This window comes from Podarcis raffonei, chromosome 7 (genome assembly GCF_027172205.1).
Source record: "Podarcis raffonei isolate rPodRaf1 chromosome 7, rPodRaf1.pri, whole genome shotgun sequence".
Classification (NCBI taxonomy): Eukaryota; Metazoa; Chordata; class Lepidosauria; order Squamata; family Lacertidae; genus Podarcis; species Podarcis raffonei.
Genome location: NC_070608.1, coordinates 64646608 through 64669066, shown reverse-complemented (window position 1 = coordinate 64669066; position 22459 = coordinate 64646608). Strand labels below are relative to the sequence as shown.

General features: G+C 43.6%; 1 protein-coding gene, 1 long non-coding RNA gene and 1 other non-coding gene across 6 annotated transcripts in view; 1 reads left to right on the top strand and 2 right to left on the bottom strand.

Annotated features, from left to right (window-relative positions):
- LOC128417819 (uncharacterized) overlaps positions 1-22459 on the bottom strand; it is a 313698-nt gene that overhangs the window by 276382 nt on the left and 14857 nt on the right. The gene's annotated exons all lie outside the window — the stretch shown is intronic.
- Positions 1-22459, top strand: part of FARS2 (phenylalanyl-tRNA synthetase 2, mitochondrial) — a 193569-nt gene that overhangs the window by 165734 nt on the left and 5376 nt on the right. The window lies entirely within an intron of this gene.
- Positions 2679-2755, bottom strand: TRNAR-CCU (transfer RNA arginine (anticodon CCU)). Its single transcript has one exon. It is a non-coding gene; the product is annotated as a tRNA-Arg (tRNA).

Here is a 22459-nt window from a genome sequence, read left to right as displayed (position 1 = left end):
GGTTTTGCCAGCATTTTTTAATCTTTAATGTTTGCTTTCTTCTTTCCTAGTAAGATCTATCTTTACTGGGTCACAGTATTGCTTCTTGGCCTTTTGGCTAAGATCAAGTGTAGTATCCTTACTGGGTCAAGCAGTGACCTGCCTAGTCTATGAACAACAAGATGCTCTAACTAGGAGAAGCTTACAGATAAAATATGACAAAGCCATGTCTGACCTTCAGTGATCTGGCATACTGTCTTATGGTCACACATGTTTATCTTTCTTTCTTTTTACTCATCTATTCTTTTTAAACACCAGTTTAGCAGTGAATTCCACAAGCTGAATATGTAAGGCTTGTGTGAAGAAGGGCTTCTTTTTAAGTTGTTTCATCTGTCCTTAGAGTTTTGAGAAAGAATAAATTTCTATTAACTTTTTCCATGGCTTTCATAATTTTATAAATCTCTGTTATGTCTCTCACTCTCTTTTTTAGTTTTCATCTTTTTAAAAACTAACACGTCTAAATTCCTTTTCTCCATATGAAAGATGCTTAATCATCCATCATAATTCTAGTTGCCCTCTCCTGTACATTCTCCAAACTCTGTGCCCTGTTTTTATTTAGAAATGTGTTAATCAAGTCACAAGTCAAGAAAAATAATAATAGGAAGATCAAACTGGAATAATAATATAATATAAAGCATTAACTGGTAAATCTGCAAATGCAGCTACCTCATTCTTCAACGTAGAATCCACATTATTTATAAACAAATTCTCCATTTGTTACTACCTTCTAATTTCTGGCCTCAATCCAGCTAAAGTTAGCTGGAAGTAAGTCCCACCAAAATCAAAGGGACTTGACTATAGTTATGACTAACTTGTCACAAGTTGACCAAGCCTCTTTAGCTCCTTCCCAAACCAGTATCACCTCTCCTCCTGGTTTGAGAAACCCACAGTGATAGCAGTGTCACTGGCTAATTCAGAAGGAGGTTTATAGATAATGATGGCTATTTCATTTGAGCCCGAGGCTGGAGGATTGGAGATTTTAGTCAAACCTGAAGACCAGGTGACATCCACTGACAGCATCCTTGCTGGGCATGAAGTGGTATTACAAATTATGGACGATCAGAACCAAAATACCTAACATGTAGAGATTTGTAGATCAGACCTGACTATTTATAACAATCCATTGGATGTACAGTGGTACCTTGGTTTACAACCATGATCCGTTCTGGAGGTCTGTTTGTAAACCAAAACAGGTTGTAACCCAAGGCGCGCTTTCTCCAATGGGGCCTCCAAAAAATTTTGTTCGTAATCCAAAAAAACCAATGGGTTGTAATCCAAAAAAAAGGTTGCAAACCGGGACACGCACTTCCAGGTTTGACATGTTTGTAATCCAAAACTTATGCAAACCAAGGTACCACTGTATGTTAAATTACTGTAGTGAAATAGTGGAGTGACCAATACTTTTGTAAAGGTTCTGCAACCTAGAAGGCTGACATGGGATGTGGGGAAACTGGCCTGTCTTCGTACAACAGCACAGGCAATTTCCTGCTGAGATTAAGAAATTGTCTGCACTGAAGGTTCTGCGAAGATTTTGCATTTTTCCCTGAATGATTCAGCTTAGCAGTCAGTTGGGTGGCCACATAAATGCTCTCCTGTGACCTTACCTTCCACAAGTTCTCAGGAGTTGGCTCCTTAGACCTTTCCGAGCAAGCCACAGTCATGTGGGATTGCACCATGAGGAAGTGACTCACAATTGTGGTGGTGCATAAGAAGTGTGTGCTTCTCCTTTACTTTGTTTTCTGGACTATACATTTTCACACATACAGTGGTGCCTCGCAAGACGAACGCCTCGCAAAATGAAAAACTCGCAAGACGAAAGAGTTTTCCGTTTTTGAGTCGTTCCGCAAGACGAATTTCCCTATGGGCTTGCTTCGCAAGAAGTCTTCGCTGCCGACCCCCAGCATTTTAAAATCTCCCTGGGACAGCGGAGAAGTCTCCGCTGTCCTGGGGGCTTTTAAAATGCTGGCGGTCGGGAGGAAAGCCCTCCTGTCCCCGGAGCTTGCGGGGTGGGAGGTGGGGAGAAGGGCTTTTCTTCCCACCGCCAGCCTTCAGAACAGCCTTCAGAACAGCTGGCGGTGGGAAGAAAAGCCCTTGCCCCCCCCCCAGCCTTCAGAAGAGGTCGGGGGACAGACTGTCCCCGGACCTGGTCTGAAGGCGGTTTCCATAGGAACGCATTGATTGATTTTCAGTGCATTCCTATGGGAAATGGTGCCTCGCAAGACGAAAAACTCGCAAGAAGAAAAAACTTGCGGAACGAATTAATTTCGTCTTGCGAGGCACCACTGTACTCATTTTCATTTATATTTACCATTATATTCTGCCTTTCAAGAGACAATTTTTCCAAGGTGGCTCCCATGTAGCATTGAATTACATTTAAAAACAAACAAATACATAATAAGAAAGCAATCCTAAGTCTTCCCAACCTGGTGCAGCTTTGAGGAACAGTAGGGCCACTGTTGCATGGGAAAGCCCTCCATAACCAGCAGCCAGGGCAGGAAGGGAGGGCCCAGTCTGTTGGCATAATGAGAACAATGGGTTAAGTTACACAGTGCTTTTAGAATCATGGAATCATAGAAATATAGCGTTGGAAGGGACCACAAGAACCATCTAGTCCAGCCCCCTGCAATGCCAGACTCTTTTGCCCAACATGGGTCTTGAACCCACAACCCTGAGATTAGGAGTCTCATGCTCTACCGACTGAGCTATACCAAGGAGCACATCCCAAACATCTGGATGTTCTGAGATGAGGGTGCCAGGTGCACCGGGTTACCATGGCAACACCAGCAAGGTCAGGTGTATGACTTGCTGAGCCATTCATTCTCCCATTAGTTCAGGAAATAGGTTTATGTGTAGAGATGGGTTTAATAGCCTCTAGGGCATTGCTTTCATTATGTTCTTGTCCTGGCCTGTGTGCTGTCAGGGTCTGACTCTGAATCCATGAGAGTCAGGGGAGGAGACTGTGGATTTGACACAGCTGGCATGGTGATCGTGTTAGCGGATCTCTCTGTGCATATGTATATTTACTTCAAAGACCAGAAGAGCCCAAAATAGGGTGTAGTAGATAGTAGTGTTTAGCTTTGTTTTGTGAGTGGAGTCAATAAACACTTCATTACTTTGAACTGTGTGGGAGAGGAGTCTTTTCCCCTTAACAGAGGTCTCTGGAAGTAGCTGGGAGCAGGAAATCTCTGAAGACTCTGCTCTTCTGATGCATCTCACTGGTTGAGGAATGGTGAACTAGAAGGCAGAGACAATTCTGATATCTTTTAGGCTTCCATCACATGAAGTGATGCCAAATGATACTTTTAAAATTGATTTGGAGAAGAAGAATCTGTTCTCAGAAGCGTAGCTGATATGAGACAGGACGTTTTGATCCCAAACAGACTGGCGTGGGACATTACCTTCCTCTTAGTGGGACTACTGCCTGTTAGGATCTCACGCATCTCCAGCAGCACACTGTGTTCCTTTGAGGGAAGAGATATCCAGGGGAGAGAGGAAAGCTCCTAGCTGTGCAACAGGGAAATGCCAACCAGCAAAGCAAATGTATCTCTAGCGAGGTAGCTTCTAGCACACGTTCTGCGGTGGATCGATAGGGCAATTGCACGTTGCTCCTTCAAATAACAGCTGGAGTTTTGAAGAAGGGCACAACTTCAGAGGCAGGAAAGGAAATAATTCAAGGAAAGAAACACTACAAGCCTGCCAGAGGCCTTAGCAGCAACAGAAGAGGAGAATGAAAGTATTCTGCTTTGTAAGAATCCAGTAATTATACACTGGTATGGTATAAGAAGGCAGGTGTGGGTTTGGTAGGGAAACCTTTTCAGCCCAAGGTGTGCATTGCCTTGGGTTGTGGGAAGGTTACATATCAGAATTACTCCCTTCCCTGCCCAGCAGTACCCTCCTTGCTAGTTGTAGTCACCCCTAACTTGGAGCAAGGATCCAGAGAGCACATGTTGTTGTTGTTTAGGCGTTTAGTCATGTCCGACTCTTCGTGACCCCATGGACCAGAGCACGCCAGGCAGTCCTGTCTTCCACTGCCTCCCGCAGTTTCGTCAAACTCATGTTGGCAGTTTCGAGAACACTGTCCAATCGTCTTGTCCTCTGTCGTCCCCTTCTCCTTGTGCCCTCCATCTTTCCCAACGTCAGGGACTTTTCCTGGGAGTCTTCTCTTCTCATGTAGTCACCTGCAATTATCTAAGCGCCTCGTCCACATCCTCATGCCGTACTAGTAGAAATTCCTCCCACAAAACAAGACTAGATGGTGCTCTAGATACCTCCTGAGGTTTGCCTGCTGTAGTAGTAGAGTCCCAGTCCCAGCAGATGCAAGTGATTTTATCCTCAAAATGATTCACAAGTAAGTCACAGTGGGCCACCGCTAGATCTTCCCTCTCCTTTAGGCCAGAATGTGAAAGGCCTCAGGCTATCCAGAAAAAGCTCAGAATTGCCTAGTGAGGATTCCATGAAAACAGCAAAATACATCTGCTCCGCTTTCCCTGCCACCAAGAAGACTCAGTAGTGAGCACCAGAGTCCAGAGGCGTTCGTTTGGAGTTTTCCTCTACTTGGGTTGCAGCCATTTCCCAGCTCATTTCATTGTACCCAGCTCTGGTGTGTACCAAGGAGCCAGGCTGGCTTTATCAAGCAGGAGAAGGCAACTGTGTCAACAGCCTGGGCCATCCAGGTACTGATCAACCAGGGCTTTGGTAGAGGCACCAGTCGTATCAGCTTGTAGCTTTAGCAAATACTTTTAGCAAGTATATCATCTTAAAGCAGAGACGGGATATTTACTTGTCATGTTTTGCTCTGATGCAGCGTTGTTTCTTATTTTTTGAAATTTCAGAACTGCTAGCTGATTAAATCATGCTTTAATTAGCATTATTCAGTTGTCTTTTATTGATTTTTATTTGCATTGTGCACGCCTGCAGAACGTTACTGATGTTGCATTGCCATGTTGCTTTTTATGAGTTTGTGCTTTTGTGCATGTTAAAATTCTAAAGAGGAAAATTAGTCCTTAATGTGCCTCCTGTGTACGCCAGATTTGTTTGCAAACTCTATGCCAGTTTTTCATTTACAGTCACTGAGTTAGTTATTAAATTATGCGTATGGGGGGAGAGAGAGAGAGGAAAATCAGAAAATACATTAACATTATCTCTGGGTAAACCTGAAAAATAATATATAGCCAGCATTACTGTGCAGCACAGCATGGATTTATTTCCTCACCGTCCCTATAGTTTGCCTGTGCATAATCCATATTCAGTAGGAATCCTATGCATATAGACATGTCCCTGCCGTTGCTGAATACCTGCACCAATCTTTGATTACAAAACATTTGAAGATTCCGTCTGTACTACGAGGATAACTAAAACGAAAGATGAAGGTGCAGTATTTGAATTAAGAGTAAATTCACAGATCAGCAGGTGTAGAGAGAAGGAATTCAAATTCTGAAAAAGATGACAGTGTGAGATGAGGAGACTCAAGGACAGATGCTAAAAACTTTTTTAAAAGTGAACATGAAGAAACAGAAGCAAGCAGAACAAATACGTTTTTAACAGGGCCCCAGGGAATGGTAAACATGGCAAGACATTAATAACACTATGATTTCCCCCTCTCTATAGCATTTGTGTCATAGAGATGTCAACATTTCATCTTTTAATGGACAGCCTAGTAGTAGGAATGCAGATAGCAATAATCTGTTTTAGCCCCACAATTTGTATACTGCCCTTCAATAAATAATCACCCAATAAAGGGTGATAACAACAGCACAATTGTAAAAAACAACAACAACCCACAATAGAACAATAGTAATAAATAAAACAGCAGGATAAAACAGTCAGATCAGGTGGTGAAAGCCTGGGAAAATAAAAAAGATATTTGCCTGGTAGTGAAAAGACATTAGCATAGGTGACAGGCAAGTTTCGCCAAAGAGTGGCTTCCATAAATGGGGTGCCATAATCAAAAACATGCATCCTTCCAGCTATTACCAGCCTCACCTCAGCTAGCGGAAGCAGATACCAGAGAAGCTTCTGGGAATATAACTTTAGTGCATGGGCGGCAGCATAGGGGAGTATAGTAGATGTTCCTTCAATTACTTTGAAGCAAGATGCTGGGATTTACTTCTTTATGCTGAGACAGAGATGGCCTGTGGCCCACCCTATTTTGTTGGACCGCAACTCCCATCAACCTGAATGTTGGCCATGCTGCGTGAGACTGATTCGAGTTGGAGTCCAAAAGCAGACTGAGGACCATAGGTTCCCCATCCCAGGACTAAGGTGAAACTAGAATGGATGCCCAAAACTCAAAAAAGGAGTATGAGCAAATAAATACATACACATGTGGGTTGTGTTTGGGAGTTTGGGATGTGCTGTATGGGGATGCAGGTTGAATAGATGCAAATTAGAAACTGCCTTGCTTTACGTTTAACTCTTTTGCCCATCTGTTAATTAGCTTTCGGTGTGTTTTATGTCTGTGTAGGTTCTGAAGCATTGGAGCATTTCTTAATAATGTCAGTACACGAATGCCTTGGTTTCTGCTGATCAGTAGTGATGCAGAGGTACTTTGGAGATGCACAGAGACAAACGACATTTTAGCAGCTAGGGGTCTGCTCCCCTTGGGTTAAGTCCCCAACCCAGGGAAGCTGGCCCCTGGTCCAGGAGATGGATAGAGGAACAATTACTATCCAAGGTATAGCTCAGTTGACAGAGCATGAGACTCTTAATCTCAACGTGGCGTTTGAGCCCCACGTTGGGCAAAAGATTCCTGCATTGCAGGGGATTGGACCAGACCTTCATGGTCCCTTCTAACTCTATGATTCCATGATTCTAAGTCGGGCAAGGCTGAGTGCCAGAGAAAGGCAAATCAGGATCCCGGGGGCCAGAGGCAGTAGGGGGAGTTTGAACCAGGCAGAACATCATGCTTGAGAAAAAGAAGGTTAGTGGCAGGCTTGGAGTTGGCTTCTGCCCACTTTATGACTTGAGATGGTTAATATTGGGGGAGATGCTCTTTTTGGTATTTGGATCCCAAACTACTACTGCTACTAATAAATTACCGTACTTATGCTCATCAGACTGGGTCACTACAGCCACTCTGGGTGGTTTCAAACATAAACACAGCAAAACATCAAACATTAAAAACTTCCTGATACAGGGCTACCTTCAGATGCCTTCGGAAAGTTCTGTAATTGATTATCTGTTTGGCATCTGATGGGAGGGCGTTCCACAGGGAGGGCACCACTACTCAGAAGGCCCTCTGCCTGGTTCCCTGTAACTTCATTTCTCTTGGGTCCAGCAACTCAGTGGCATCAGTGCAGCACTTTCAGGTGTGGGATCATCAAGCTGCCCCACTCATTAACCTACCAGCCACATTTAAAGCCATGGTAGGTGTCATTTGGACAGGCACAGTTCAAATTACGCCATGGTTTTGGAAGTATCTTCCCCCCCCCCCCCTTTTTAACGTAGCAGGATAAATCAAGAATTGTTTTGAATTATTCTCTTTCTGCTAGAAAACAAAATGGGTTATCTGTCAAGCAGACAAACAGCAGACATTAACCATCCCTCGAAAACATCTTTATGTAACTTCCAATATGCATTTCAAGAACTGCCATTTTCTTCTGAAAGAAGGGGAATCCCATTTTTAGTTCCACGTATACCAGACATAAAAAGCACCATTTCCTATGTTTGTATTTCAATAACTTTAGGAGGGGGAAACAACTGCATGATTTGTCGTGAGAACATTTTTGACTGATGACTAACGCACAGACTTTAGAATCATAGGTGCTATTTGGAAAGCTTGTTCTTCGTCTCTGAGAACCACCGTGTTCATTCCTTCTGCAGATGCCTGTAGCACCATTTTTCTGACACGTAGCTTAGAAAGGCCTTTAATGGCAGAAGGTGTATACTGTATTCAAAATGGGGGGAGAATCAATCTTCCTACTTGTCCTGCCCTCCAAAAAGGAAAAGCCAAGCTTAGTTGATCTTCTGTAATTTATGACAGACAGAGGAGAAAATTTCCTGTGGGGTAAACGAAGGCAAATGACTGTTGTGTTAATGCAGAATAATAATATGAAATCTGGTAGGTCCCTGACATCCACATCATAGCTTTTCAAGGCACTTATGTATAGTGATTGATTATGTGGCATTCTTTCCTTCTTAATCACTATTGATTCAAATAATTCTCCACTGTGGCTACATGCAGGAATTGGCACACATTTCTAGTAATGTCTCTGGTGTGCCGTGTGGTTTGCTGCTTGTGAAAGTTGCTTGGTCTAGGAGGCATACCTAGGTACTTATTAAAGTGGTGTTGCTAGGGTCTTAAAATGCTTGAGGGACAAGCCAATGACACAAGCTTGCCTCTGGGCAGATCATGGCCATGAGTGACTGAGCTTGGCAGCATGCCCTGCAAGCAAAGGGGTTAACAAAATGGATTTTAAAAGAAAAAGGGTCAAGACATATAGGACCCATGACAAAAGTCCCAGATCTCAGCCCCCTTGAGCCTCCCCCCCCCAATAACACCATCCCTGCCTCATTTCCATGATGCATTTTGAAGATATAACTCCTCAATTGCCTTGGTCAGACCACACCTGGAATACCGTGTCCTATTCTGGGCACCACAATTTAGGAAATACATGGACAAGCTGGAATATGTGCAGAGGAGGGCAACTAAGGTGATCAAGGGTTTGGAAACCAAGCCTCGTGACTTGAATAGACTCATGCCGCATATGCAATTGACAACAACATTCTACATTGCAAGTACACAACTGCAACCAACACCACCTACATAGGATGACAGAGTTGGAAAAGATCATTTTAGCAGCTTAATATGCACAGAGATTGGATGGCAACATGATTATTAGTTACCCAACTATTTTTTTTAAAAAACCAAAAAACCACACATTGTACTTTGTAAAGGCTGAATGAGAACTTTGGAAGAGATCAGCTAGTTTGCAATGTAAAGGTTGCGATTTGCTACTAGGTATATGTGTGTTTCCTTTTGAAGTTACAGTGGAATTTGACCTTTTAAGTTTCTCCCATTTGCAAGGAGCATTGCCTGGGCACATTAGTGCAAACTGTTATCTTTTTGGAAAAAGGCTTAAATTAGCAATTTCTTCTTGTCCATAGCGACGAGGAAATGAAGGTTTAATTATCCAGTAAGAACTTGCAAGCACTATTTGAATTCAAGGTGTTCACTGAAGATATTAGAGAATTTTTAAAAAAATATAATATCAAAGGAAATTTTTTTAATCCATTAGTTAGGTGATACTCTGACAGAATATAGTTATTTGATATGTGGAGTGTTTTGAACTCTTGTTAACTTGGTATGAGAGAGTGCTAACAACTTGGTCTATACATGGCTCCTCAACGTGTGAGGCAGACCTCCCTAAAGGTCTGTGTGAGAGAGCCAGTGTGGTGTAGTGGTTAAGGGCGGTGGACTCGTAATCTGGTGAACTGGGTTTGCGTCTCTGCTCCTCCACATGCAGCTGCTGGGTGACCTTGGGCTAGTCACACTTCTCTGAAGTCTCTCAGCCTCACGCACCTCACAGAGTGTTTGTTGTGGGGGAGGAAGGGAAAGGAGAATGTTAGCCGCTTTGAGACGCCTTCGGGTAGTGATGAAATGGGATATCAAATCCAAACTCTTCTTCTTCTTCTTCTAAAGAGATGTGTTGTGGATGCTTTTTGGGGAAGGTAATTGCTCCTCCTTGCTACATTATAGGCCAGATTCTGTTAATTCCTTGGCTGGACATGGTATGAGTCTGCGCAACTTAGACCCATGGTTAGATGGTTTTATGCAGGCGAGATCTATTGCTGGCTAATAATGACGATGGTTTCCTGGGACTTCTGGATTCTGTCATGACCCCAGACTCTATCAGTAATCTGATGCTGTGAAGTCACTAGCTAGGGACTCAGGCTCTGAGCCTGATGCTGGTGACCAGGGAGCCACTAAATCAGATGCTGGTGGGCAAGAAAACCCTAAACCAGATCCCATAGAACCAGGACCCTCATGGACACCTTCCTCTGGCCCTGAGGAACTAATCTACCTTGCCTGTCCAATGGCACAGGAAGCACACAGGCCAAAGGCCAGGGATTGTCAAAGAAATAACTGTCTTCAGCCCTTTAAGGGCTGCAGTTCACACAAGGGGACTGGCGCCTATGAGAAATAGGCTGGAGGAAGAGACTCAAAAGGCCTCAGTCCACCTCTAGCCTCTTTTTGGAGTGAGTGGCTCACTTGGAACTCTCCGTGGTGCTGGAACCTGCCTTTGCTGCTCTTTACCCCAGGTAATCTCAGCAGATACTTCCGTAATAGGTCTATTTACAGGTGGAGATGAATCAGCATACAAGGGGGAGGTTCACAAAGTATCTACATGGTGCTTAGAGAATAACTTGCACCTAAATATTAGCAAGACAAAGGAGATGGTGTTGGATGTTCGGAGGAAGAGAGGGGAACTAGCCCCATTGTATATCAAGGGGGGTTGTGTGGAGAGAGTCTCTTCCTTTAAATTCTCTGGAAGAGAATTCTCACTTGAAGACCTCACTTGGAAAAACAATTAAACTCATGTGGTTAGGAAGGCCCAACGGAGACTCCATTTTCTCAGGGTCTTGCAAAAGAACAATGTTAAACAACAATTGATGATCTCCTTCTACCGGTCCACAATAGAAAGTGTCCTCCTCTTGTATTGTATCACAGTGTGGTACGTTGGCTTGACAGCCACGGACAGAAAGTCTTTACAGAGGGTGGTGAACACAGCACATGATATCATGGGCTGTCCCCTGAGCCCGCTAGATGACATTGCAAGGGATCGTTGCCTTAGAGCGAGAAAAATTCTCAGGGACGATTCACACCCTGGCCAGCACCTCTTTAATCTTCTACCCTCGGGCAGGAGATGTAGAAGTATAATCAGTGGTACCAACAGGCCAAAAAACAGTTTCTATCCATGGGCTGTTAGGCTGCTGAATGGAAAATAATATAGTGCAGCTGACCTTCGGGGTTGGTGTGTTGTGCAACAAGCACACAGAGTGCAATGAGATTGAGTGTTGGGGGGGGAGGTTCGGTTAATTTCATTGTACACAGGTTGTACATTGACAATAAAGGTATTATTATTATTATATGTGTTCCTAAACCTCTGTGTGGTGAAATAAATCTGTGTATACTGAGGATATTTAGGTGAGAGGGATGAAACAAGCCTCCCCTCTTCCATACCCACCTCTTCTCCCCGTACAAATGCTTCCTGAGGCCACATGAAGTAAAATAGGAGAGGGAAGACACCATGTAGAGACTTTTCATGCTGTTAGTGAATGCATGGATTCACATCTGCAGTGGTGCGGCTTGATGCCGAATTATTGGAGCCTCTTTTATCACAGGTGCAATCAATATGCAGGGGCAGGAGGAGATCCAATACAATATTGGTCCAAATATAAGCCTCACCCGCAAATAAGCCACACCTTTAGAATTGAAGGGGTGGGGTAGAAAAAAAGACAATACCCAGGCTACTTCCTGGGGGGGTGAGCCACGCCGGTAGCTGGCAGCCTTCCCCCTTTCCCTCTTCTTTCTGGCGGCTTGGGGGAGGCTTGGGAGCGGCGGGCAGGCTAGGCGCCATTGACCCACACTCCTGGGCTGCTTCCTGGGGGGGGGGGAGCCTTAAAGTCACAAATATAAGCCGCACTTTAACTTTTCATGGTTGGAATTTGGAAAAAAAGTGTGGCTTATATTCGGGCCAATACGGTATTTAAAGTAGCTGATTCAATAATCAGAGTAACTGATTGACTAAGGTTGATAGTTATGGAATAGGACAGAAGGTCTCAGTGTTTGGCCTCATGAGAAGGCATAGAAGTGCCATTTGCTACTGTAGGAGCAATGTGTGAATACACACATGCATGCACGATACATGCATAAATACATGTATTTATATATCTATACATTATGTGTAAGCCAGCTGAGGGGAGATCTTTAGGTATCTGTAAAATTAGAAAATGTATCTATTTGTTCAGCAGCTGCTTTTTCTATTTTTGTTGGTGGTTCCCCCCCCCCCATGGTGCGGCTCTTGTTGCCAGAAAATAGTGCTGTGCTTAGCTACACAGCCTCCTCATCTGGCAAAGCAACGGCAGGTAAATCTCCAGAGCAACCCATCAGAACAGATGCCAGCAACCTTCAGGGGACCGCCTTCTCCCAAAAATAATGTCGGGGACTTTCCTGCCTCCCTGCGCTCTCACAAGCAAATGTTTCTGGAGAAACACCTAACAAGCAAATCCCTCTTCTCCATTCCACGAAATGAAAATATGCTGCTTCACTGATCCTGGATTAGCAAATTCCTCTTTTAACCATGAGATCAGCCTTGTATTGCCTGCTGCTAAAATAAAAACAAGAATGTTCCCCCCCCCCCTTCTGCACCTCGGTAATCTTTCCACTCAGCCTGGCATTCTTGACAAGCCCTGCAATGAATTTCTCGAAATAAACCAGAGATGCCTATAGCAGCTCCAGCTGTGTATTTTTGAAGTCGTACTTTAAATGACTGGTGCACAGCCTGTTCTGTAAAACAGTTAAGCCAGGCTCCTTGGAATTAAGCCTGCCTAGTCCTGTTGAAGTCAGAATATCCTTAAAGATTTAATTTGGGGCATTTAATAAGTAAACCCATGGTAGTTCCTAAAACCTCAAATAAAGGCATGTACTTATTTATCTGAAGATCATTTAACTCTGTACAACAACTTGTTCCCTTCCCGTGCCACCTCACTCCCCCCACCCTGGCTCAAAATGAGCATCATGTCCAGTGACAGCACTGAAAATTCTGCTTTCCAGAGTGAAATTACTTCTTTAGAACTGGATTCCAGTTAAGAGGGGCCAAAACTACCTGCACCTCTCTAGGGAAGTCCCCCTTGCATTCACTTACAGAGAAGCAGAGACCATTCGTTTAGCACTTCTTAGTGGGAGGAAGGAACACACTGCTTTCATCTGTTGAAACTAGGATATAGAACCATCAAATTGTAGAGTTGGAAGGGACCACAAGGGTCATCTAGTCCAACCCCCTGCAATGCAGGAATCTTTTGCACAACATGGAGCTCAAACCCATGGCCCTGAAATTCGGAGTCTCATGCTGTACCAACTGAGCTTGCTGCAGTCGTGGAACCCTGGTTCCAGCAAGTTGTCCTGACTTTAAAAGAAACACAGAGAAGAAGAAGAGTTTGGATTTGACATCCCATTTCATCACTACCCAAAGGAGTCTCAAAGCGGCTAACATTCTCCTTTCCCTTCCTCCCCCACAACAAACACTCTGTGAGGTGAGTGAGGCTGAGAGACTTCAAAGAAGTGTGACTAGCCCAAGGTCACCCAGCAGCTGCATGTGGAGGAGCGGAGTCGCGAACCCGGTTCACCAGATTACGAGTCCACCGCCCTTAACCACTACACCACACAGGCTACACAATAAGCAGTGCTTTTCCGCCCAAGAAAAAATAAGTTCCTAAACTCACCATGAAGTTGGTACAGTAAGTTGCTAGGTGACTCGGGGCAGCCTTAAACAGATGCCTGTTAGACAACAGCTGTGTTCACCACCTGCAAAGGTGCTAAAATCTACAGCAAGCTGTCTCCCTAGCTGGTTTGGGGGGTCGCCCTTGGTTTTGATACTGGTCAAATAAATGCACCTGTGCTTTCCTTGTTCTCTTAGATTCAGGCAAGTGGCTAGGGCAGCTCCAAAGGGCCCTCACATAAGCACACATGTGTGTGGCCTGTATGGAAAGCTTAAAGACTGCTGCTACATGAGAGATGGATTGAAGAAAAGGAAATACAAATTGGCCCTGCCCTGTAGCTTGAACAAATGTGGCTAGGAGGGACTAGGAGCTAGGTGGAGTCATTGTTGTTGTTTAGTCGTTTAGTCGTGTCCGACTCTTCGTGACCCCATGGACCAGAGCACGCCAGGCACTCCTGTCTTCCACTGCCTTCCGCAGTTTGGTCAAAATAATAACTCAGAGAAGCTATGAGCTATGCCGTGCAGGGCCACCCAAGATGGACAGGTCATTGTGGAGAGTTTTGACCAAACGTGATCCACCTGGAGCAGGAACCGGCAAGCCACTCCAGTATCCCTGCCAAGAAAACTCCATGGAGTCATAGATCTAAAGAAAAGTGTAGACTCACACATGCTGGCCAGCTTCCCTTTTGGCTTGAAATGTTCATTTTGGGCTTCTCAGAAGTGCGTAAAGGCAAGGAGTGGGCAGGGGGAGCACCGGCCTGCAATGGTGCCCACCCGAGAGGTGCCAGAACTGCGCTCCAGCTGAAAAAAAGCACTGCACATAAGCATATATTAGGCACTTTGTGCTAGGTTGACAAGTGCTTGGCCAAGACAGTGGCCAAGTGTCCTGGCTCCAAACAATGTCCAAATAGAGGAAATGTGTGGGAGCAGAAGGGAGGAATAACACAGATTTTCCATGGATTGGCAGGAAACTGTAGGTATAACTGTAGCGTATTGTCACTAAGCACCTCTTTTGCCAGGTGAAAGATTGTAATAGAGTTGCCAGACCAACTCAACCTTGGGATGTAAGCTGGGCCATTGCCTTGAAATGAATTATGCCGGTGGTGGTGGATTTCTAATTTAAGTTCTCTTTATATTAAGCTTGGAACTCATTTGCAGGCACAGTTTGAATGGGAAAGTGTCCTAAGAGGTGAAAGATCAGTGATTTATATTGAGTGTCTGGTGTTCTGCTTCTCCAGCCGTTTTGTGGCTCAGTGGAAGTGTCAGAACAGATATGCCTTTTCAAAGAACCTTATTTGCAGTGCATCTACTCCATCCTCTCCTCATCAGCGCTAAACTTTTAAGTCTCATAAGTCAAAATCTCAAGAATTATTTAATTAAATTGTAAATATAATGGGCATTCCATTGTCACATGCTTTTTAATATAAATTCTTTTTATTTTGTCCTTAAAAATCATACCAGGCCCCGCTTAGCTCTGCAAATAGTAGTTTCACTGCTCCTGGTAGCCTTCTAGCTCATTAGTTTGTTTATTCCAAGGAAATGAACTGTAATATTTAAAAAATGTGGTGCTTTCCCCCAAAAAACATGTTTTGTAGTTTTCCAGTTTCTATGTTCTCATTGGGGAACAATATATCTTTGTCAAAATACCAGCTTGTTTCCATAATCTCTGCAAGGCCCCTCTTAGATGCAAAACAGAGACATAGTCACGAGTAGTTCACACTGCCCTTTGTAAGCTTAGATTTCTTGTAAATGTCAGAGGAGCTGCAGTAGATGAAAGTTCATTCCTATATGTAATTTTGTTTTTCTGAAACTCTTTGAAAGTAGGATTTGAAAGGGTCGAGAACATAAAGAGCCTCATTTACCTGAGCCACACAAAATGCTTTTTGTGTGCATGTGCCCATCTGTTTAGTACAGCTATCTAGTCTAGCCTTTCTGAACCCTGATGCCCTTCGGATGTTTTGGAGTTCATCTTCCATCAGTCCCAGCTAGCATGGCTAGTGGTCAGGGATGGTGGAGTCCAACACACCAGGTTGAGGAAGGCTGATCTACTTTGTCTTAGCTGGATAGCTCAGTTGGCTAGAGCATGGTGGTGATAACGCCAAAGTTGCAGGTTCAATCACCGTATGGGACAGCTGCATATTCTTGCATCGCAGGAGGTTGGACTAGATGATCCTTCCAGCTCTACAGTTCTATGATCCAGTTAAGTTTCCTTTTCTTCACAAGGATGTGTGCTGCCCATCCACATTTATTCTGGGCTTTGCAGAAAGGTGAGAGGGCAGGATGTCATAGTTTTTACTTAGAAATCAATTTGCAGAACTTTCGTTCCTCACAAAGAACTCTTGTGAACTAGAACTTTTGCATGCGCTTACCACCAGAAGTTGACCCAATCAAATACATAACTTTGCTTACATTGAGTGTCATTGGAATTCTGTTTTCTATGGCAAAAGTTTCACCTTGTTTTCCCCAAAATCAAAGATGAAACTTGCAATCCATGAATATGAGCGCTATTTGTGCTTTCTGCTAGTGTCAGTATACTGAGGTCTGTCACATGTTAAGTTCTTGCTACTGCATGGTATAAAGGCATTACAATTTTACATGGATGTATTCAGATTATAAATAGTGGTGGTGACACATTTTGTGATTGTGGCGGTTCAGAATACAAATCCCCTTGGTTTGGGAGTTTATGACAACTGAGTGCCAACTCACTCTGAAGGTTGAAGTTAACAAGGTTTGTAGTCATTGTCAGCCTTTTCCTAGGGAGCCTTGACTGCTCCTGTTTTCCTGCCACTTTCCCAAGAGTAAGCTGGCTTGGAAGTGCGAAGAGGGCATTGACAGAGATGAGTGTCTCTTTGAACCATTTAACATGGCAGGCAGAAACTTGTGCAGAATATTAGTAGAAACTTTGGGGCGCCTGGGGCACTCAGAGAAAATCCTTGCTCAGGGAAAATGCATGAGTTTTCTCCTTCCATATGTCTCTGCTCATGCAATTATAGTGGTCACATGGGCTCTTAAAAGTTCAAAACAGCCCTAAGATTAGCATTTAAAATCAAAAGTGTTGTGGGTTGGGGTTGTTTTTTTTTATTCTACTGAATCTCTCTTCCTCCTTCTGTCACCTTCTGCTTTCCCCCTAATCTTTTGATAATTTAAAATTGCTCAGAATTTAACCCGTTTGAACAAGATTGTTCCGTTCACTTTGCTAATTATGGCTTCTCCCATGGGCAACATTAATTCCCTGCACAGAGGAGAATTCTTCAGCTCATTCAGAGATCAGTGGAGATGGGCTTCTGTAAATGCTACCTATGAAGTTGGGCTGGAAGTCACTCATTCATAAGCAGCCTGTAAAGTTGTGTTCAGGATTGTGGTCTTAGTGTCTGATCTGTGAGCTACAATACCAGCAAATGTGAGTGCAGGCTCGGGTAAGGACTACTGCAATGGTACACTGCAACCCTAGGACCTTCTGATACCTGCAGCTGCGTGTGTTGTCTGTTCCACACAATGTAGGAGTTCGGCCTTCTGGGTTGTGGAACTGGCCCTCCCCTTGAATAATAGACATGTGCCATCTCTGATCCCTTTTGGACATCTGCTGATGACTTTCCTCTTTCAACAAGCCTTTTAAAGATGTTTTATCACTTGTTGTTTGACACCCTGGGCTCCTTTGGGAGCAAGAGCAAGATAAAAATTCAATAAATAAAGGCAGTGCTTTTTTCAAGGGGTGGGGAGAAGGGTACACATACCCCTAAACATGTGAATTTTTGTGCTTTTGTCCACTTACTGTATTTATTTCCCCCAATTTGAGTTATAAAATGGTGGTTTTCTTGAGTCAAAATGAGAGTAGCCCTAAACATTTGTTTTTAAGGGGGGAAAGAACCTAATAAAGGATTAACTATGTGAGCAACAGTTAACAATAACCAGATACAGTGAAGCAATAATACGACACAGAAATAAGCCAGAGCAGTGAGTCTAACTAATAGGCCAGGCTAGAGGCTTCTCTAATGCCAATCTCAACAACAACAACAACAACAACAACAACAACAACAACAACAACAACAACAATTTATTATTTATACCCCACCCATCTGGCTGGGCTTCCCTAGCCACTCTGGGCGGCTTCCAAAAAATATTAAAATACTGTAATACATCAAACATTAAAAGCTTCCCTAAACAGGGCTGCCTTCAGATGTCTTCTAAAAGTCTGGTAGCTGTTCTTCTCTTTGACATCTGGTGGGAGGGCATTCCACAGGGCGGGTGCCACTACCGAGAAGGCCCTCTGCCTGGTTCCCTGTAACTTGGCTTCTCTCAGTGAAGGAACCGCCAGAAGGCCCTCGGTGCTGGACCTCAGTGTCCGGGTAGAACGATGGAGGTGGAGACACTCCTTCAGATATACTGGACCGAGGCCATTTAGGGCTTTAAAGGTCAGCACCATAACTTTCCCTGCCTCCACTTTCATCCACTGTTCCACTCCTTGCAAGAATAAATTGGGTAAAGCGAAGTTCATGTATTGTGCAAAATGAAAAAGTGGATTGTTGCATGCTTTCCTTAATTTGTTTGCAAACTTTGGAGAGCGTTCCATGTAGAATTTGGGTATTTTCTTCTTCTTCTTCAGATGTGACAAGAAACATGAGGGTGTGTGGCTAAAATTGAAAACCCTACCATTCTGTCGAACTCCTCTTTGAGACTCCGCAGTAACTTTCAGTTACCGAAAAGTGTGAGATGACATCACCACGATGTGTGTTTCCCAACCCACTGCCACAGCGGGGAAGTGTAGAAATGCACAACATGATGATGCTGTTTTGCATATTTCTATTACTACGTGTTAAAGGGGAGAGGAGGGGGAATGCGACACAGCTTTGCCATTTTTGGCCCTGTTCTTCTCCTCTAATTTCGCCTTAAGTGTTTCCTTATTTATCTCAGTTTCGTTAAAAGCACTGCATCTCATTGTCTATTTTTGTTGCAACCATGGTTACAGTGTTTGATCATGAGAGGAAAAGATATTTGCATTGTTTGCATGGGCCAATATTTGGGCTGTTTTCTCACACTGAACAGTTCTAAGGTGAACTCCCTGGATATTAACCTAGTGAATGGATTTAAACATTAAAGGGAAATGTCTAGACACCTCCTGCCACTCTGATTTGGCCTTGCTTCCTTCCAATTTGTTTTAAATTCTTTTATAAATTCTCTTTTTAGTTTATTATTTGAATACATTTTTAATCTGACAGTAATCTTATTTTTAGTAATGCTTTTTGTAGCCTTTAGTATTAACATGTAATTGGGGGGGGAAGTTCCTCCTGATTATTAATAACTTTCTGGTTTGATCTATTAGTAATAAGGACTGAAAAAGGTACCACACTTCTCTTTTTTTAAAAAAAATATCGCTCTATCCCCCATACAAAATCCAGCCCTCTCATTTTGTAAGGATGTAAATGAAAATAAACTACTTATAGAAGGTTGTTGGTGTCCAGTGAATTATAAAGAATGCTTTAATTTTGTAGGGTTCTTGGGTGATTGCAGGTAGTTCTCCAGACTTTAAAAAATGTGCCTTTGTAATCAAGGGAGCCAAAGACCTTATTGAAAATAACGAGGACTGACCTCTCAAACGTCTGTGAATTTATAGGACCCTGACACCAGCCTAACTCTGCCTGGTTTAAAAAATGGATGGGTGCTCTTCAACTGTGGTACACACATTATGAAATTCCCTCCTGAAGGAAGCATGCCAAGACTGCTCTGTTGGATTTAAAAAATAATAATCCAGTAAAGACGAATGAGGTCTGCAACAAAATGTCTTGGTGTAGAGTAGCCTAGTCAGTGTTTCTCTTCGTCTTTCTTTTTGACTCGGTCAAAGAGTCTAATTCCCCTCGCTTCTTAGTTGTCTCTGGTTCAAACTACACATTTATTCGTTTACATGCTTCTAACAATTAAATGCCACCCAATAACAGAAGTTAAATACAACTATTAAACATCTAAATATAAAATATAAAACGGCATAGAACCAGGGACAGATATGGTAGAACCATCCAGTTAGCATTTGCTGGTGGGAAAAGAGGGTCTAACCCTTTCCTTGTATGCCATTGCCCTGATCTGAATGGCTACTACCACCCTAAAGCTACTGTACAGCCTCGTACAAATTAATTGAAACAAATAATGAATTTAGTAGTTTATTGTACAAAATTCACATGTACGTGTACAGAACTCACATATACGTACATTAGTAACGGATATCATAGAATCATAGAATCATAGAATCATAGAGTTGGAAGAGACCACAAGGGCCATCGAGTCCAACCCCCTGCCAAGCAGGAAACACCATCAGAGCACTCCTGACATATGGTTGTCAAGCCTCTGCTTAAAGACCTCCAAAGAAGAAGACTCCACCACACTCCTTGGCAGCAAATTCCACTGTCGAACAGCTCTTACTGATATGACCTCCACTATTTTTAAGCAGCATTTGAACATGGTTTGGCATGGAGTCTACTAGTTTCAAACATTCACTGTTGATTTTTGGATCCCTGTACCACACCTGAATCAGCACCTGAATGAGCGTCTCCATAGTCCACTCTTGCGGGGATCCTTTTTGCTTAGCTGTGTGTTCAGAGTTACGATCTTCATACGTTTCCTAGGTGTCACATCCATCTCGAACGGCGGTCAAATCAAAAGCTGATGAAATACTGTAGCTGCTGATGTAATGATTGCATCATACACTACTGCGGTCGGACAGGATTTTACAATCTGATGCAATACAGTAGCTGCTGACATAATGATTGCATCATTAAAACATAAAAAATGATCAAACTGACTTTTCGTGTTTGCTTTGAGTACAGGATTACAAGTAAGATAGAAAACATGCTTTGTTTCAATTAATTCGCACAAGGGTGTAGCTGAAGGGTTGAAGTGGAGAGAGGTCATATGCTTGAACTTCAGGCTCCTGCATATTCTGCATTATAAAGTGGCTGATAATACACTGCATTCCAGTTCTTGCAAACCTTCTCCTTTCTTAAGTCTGTCAAACTCAAGGTCACCATTCTGTATTGGAAGCTATGGATCCCCCCTCCATGCTGACATTCACTCTATTTACCAGGGGTGCCATCTGTGGGGGTCCGTGCCCCCCAAACAAAATGTTCAGTGAAGGGGCCGGGGGCCCCACAAGTTCTGCAGCGTCCCAACTGCAGGGAGCCTTCACAACACGTCCACACACCCTGCAACGTCAAACATGCATGCCATGGGGCATGTGCACACAGCATTCTGATGTTGCGTTACCTCAGGCCCCCTCAGTTGTGGGGGCAAGGCGGTGCTCCTGCTATTTACAGGAATAAACTGGTCTACTGGTTAATGGATTTTATGTGGGGCAAACCTTACTAGCATAGGTCCAAACACCATTAACAGTCAGAACTCAAAATCTCTGGGGTGGTTTCCAATACATCTTTCTTTGGGACTTCCTTCAGCTAAATTATAATTTGGTTAACTTGATAAGGAGTTGAGTTCATTTCTGGTGTAGTTTCAGAAATTCTTATATGTGTGCATATGGATGGTGTGTTTTTGTCTCAGTGTCATGGATACCTTCTTCATTCCGTGTTGGCTGAAGATCCCCAAATCTTTGGGTTCCTGTTTTCTTGGAAATGTTTCAGACAAAAAAGCCTTGGTGACCGAAGCCAGCAGATGGCTGCATTGTTGTGGCAGACTTTCTGAGAAATGGTCTGTGCAGCTAAGCATCTCTCCTCTAGAGCATACAGATGGTATTTTAGCAAAGTGACATTTTTGGCATAGTATAATCACCTGCTTCTGTCTATTCTTCCAGCACACAAGGCTGTAATAATACAATTAAGGCTGGAATCAAACCGTAATTTTTAAAAAGAGAATTGGGAGTGGTTTGAGAGAGATATTCCACTTACTATGGTTTTCTACTATCTGTTGCCTCTGATCAAACAAGCATTGCAAGTTTTTGAAATTATGATCCAAACCTACAAAATTGTTTGCCAGGGCAAAACTGGTATGAGTTTACTCCTCTTTTCTACATTATCTTCAACTCACAGGACTGAAAATCTGTCTCCAGGCCTTGTTGCTGCTGCTGCTGCTTCTAATTTTTTATTCTCATTTTACAGCTGTGCTACATAATCAAAATCAACAACAACAACATCACAGCACCCCACTCTGGAGATATCTTCACCCTTGCAATAGCAATTCCCACACAATAATGGTCAACCTTTCTATAAATAGGAATATATATGAAAAACGGTTATCATGAAGTCTGTATGCTAGTATAATCCCTAGGGACTGGTTTCCACTTTCAGATGTGGAATCAAGCTTCACTAGTCTCTAGCAAAAGAGTCCTTATATCTTATTCCTCTTGCCTGTTGTAACTTGTGTGTAAGCTTTTCAGTGAGGTCTATACGTCTTACTCTTCTATACTTGGTTTTTAAAATACTCTTTTTAAGGTCCTGTCAGAAGTTGGTGATGACCATAAAAGGTAAAGGTAAAGGTACCCCTGCCTGTACGGGCCAGTCTTGACAGACTCTGGGGTTGTGCGCCCATCTCACTTAAGAGGCCAGGGGCCAGCGCTGTCCGGAGACACTTCCGGGTCACGTGGCCAGCGTGACAAGCTGCATCTGGCGAGCCAGCGCAGCACACGGAAACGCCGTTTACCTTCCCGCCAGTAAGCGGTCCCTATTTATCTACTTGCACCTGGGGGTGCTTTCGAACTGCTAGGTTGGCAGGCGCTGGGACCAAGCAACGGGAGCGCACCCCGCCGCGGGGATTCGAACCGCCGACCTTTCGATCGGCAAGCCCTAGGTGCTGAGGCTTTTACCCACAGCGCCACCCGCATCCCTGGTGATGACCATACTGGATCCTAAACGCCTTCAGCGCAATCTCATGATTTAGTAACCAGGCATAGAACACTATTTTAAAGGCTTTCCCCCCATCTGCAAGTCTTAGCCAGAGCAACAGCCCCCACTGCCAAACAGGGTTTGAATGGGGTGTAACTTTTTAGC